Consider the following 2,118-nt stretch of genomic DNA (forward strand, 5'->3'; position numbering starts at 1 on the left):
GTTGTAGAAATCCTGCTACGTTTGTCCTTTCCGTCTTATCCAGTTGACATACTAAGCATGTCTTCACATAAAATTCAACATCTTCTTCCATCTTAGACCAGTGATAGGAACGATCTATGAAAGCATGTATTCTTTCCATGCCTGGATGACCATCCTAAATGGAATCATGCGTCTCTCGCAAGAGTTCCCTTCTCTGTTCATCTGAATTAGGTACATAAATTTTTCCTCCTTTGGCGTAAATGACCCCGTTATCTAGACAATATCGACGAACGATCCCATCACTGATCTTCTTAGTTAGGCGCGCACATGCCTGATCATTCTTCGTCCCTTCTTTGATTCGAGGCAACAATTCTACCTCAATCGTGGCCAGTGCCGCAACATATTCTTCCACCAACTTTCTGCTTAACGCATCTGGTACAGAATTAAGCCTTCCTGGCTTATGCTCAAACTTTTAGTCGAACTCGCTCAAAAAGTCAAGCCACCTTGCTTGTTTTGGAGATAGTTTCTTCTGGATGGAAAAGAACGTAATGGCCACATTATCTGTCCTTATGATGAAATAAGTTCCCAACAAATAATGGCGCCAGGTTCTTAGGCAATGTATCACTTCCAGCATCTCTTTCTCATGCACAGTGTATCTCTCTTCAGCATCATTAAGCTTACTACTCTCGTAATCCACTGGATGGCCATCTTGTACCAAGACTCCCCCTAGAGCCCTATCTGAAGCATCAGTGTGCACTTCAAATGGTATATCGAAGCTAGGTAAGCGAAGAACTGGTTCTGTCAAGACCGCGTCCTTCAATGCATCGAATGACTGCTGACACTCGTCATTCCATGCCCATGATTTGTCCTTCCTCAACAAATTCGTCAATGGGTATGCTTTCTTTGAATAGCCATCTATGAAGCTTTGGTAATAGTTATCTAAACCCAAGCGTTGGTAATAGTTAGGCAGTTTTGAAGGCATCATGTATGCAAACTCTTCTAAGACCTCAACTATTCCATCCTCAACTTCTACTACCCTGGCGTATACCTTGGTTTGATCTCAACCAACACTCATAGGAAAGTAGCCAAGCCCTGGCGTGTACCTTCGTTCACCTGAATCGCAGACAAATATGGCTTAAGTATCTTGTTTGGTTCACTTTGTCTCACCACAGGGACAAAATATGGGTATTGAGGGTGCTGTATCAATATCCCATTTCTGTGAGGTAATGGCGACGCCTTCGACGCGCAAAAGAAATCCATGCCCAAAATAAGGTCGTAATCATCCAAGACCATTACTAGAAAATCTAGTCTTCCTTTCCATTCTCCAACTTGCACATCTGCATTGCGAACTTTCCCTCGACTGGCTTGTGGTTCTGCGTTAACAGTTTTGATGGTGCTAGCCGCGCTAGTAACTGTTAAGTTCAATGCCATGGCAACGTTTGGATGAATGAAAGACTTCGTGGCACCAGTATCATCCATCGTTAATACCCATTGTCCATTGATCTTCACATCAATGTACATCAGTCCAGAAGAAATTTTCTTCTTTGTGTGTGCTTTCCTCCCTAGCAAACGACTGATGTTGCGATGTTGGCCCCTGCCAACATCATGCTGAGCCTTTCCATCATCATGTTGTTTCTCATCAGCACTTGCAGCGTCTCCGGTACCCTTAGTGCAGTTATGATATGTAAAACAACTTATTTCACCCTCATCAAGTTGTTCTGAGGCCATCCTTCGCGTATGATTATTGCTTGTAGATTGTTGAATATAACAATCACATATCCTCAATGTGAAATTTTGGCGTGATCTTCGACTTGACTTTCCCATGCCTTACACTCTCAGTGTGGATTCTTCACTTTAAATGCAATTCTCGACAAACTTCAAGAAAAAAACGAACTCAATTCGCCTTCTATATCTCAACGTGAACAGAGAGACCCTTAACCAAGGCTCTGATACCCGAATTGTCACAGGTTCGCAACACCCAAATGCAAAACCAACTCTGACAATGGCAACTATGCTTCACAGCACAATTTCATCCAACTCGCACTTCGCCAATACTTCAACTTCCTAACTAATTCTCTATTCATCCCATACTAAATAGAGGTTCTGCTCACAAATCTTCCAAGCTTTCAACCAAATACA

The sequence above is a fragment of the Papaver somniferum genome, chromosome 1 (genome assembly GCF_003573695.1).
Source record: "Papaver somniferum cultivar HN1 chromosome 1, ASM357369v1, whole genome shotgun sequence".
NCBI classification, from domain to species: domain Eukaryota; kingdom Viridiplantae; phylum Streptophyta; class Magnoliopsida; order Ranunculales; family Papaveraceae; genus Papaver; species Papaver somniferum.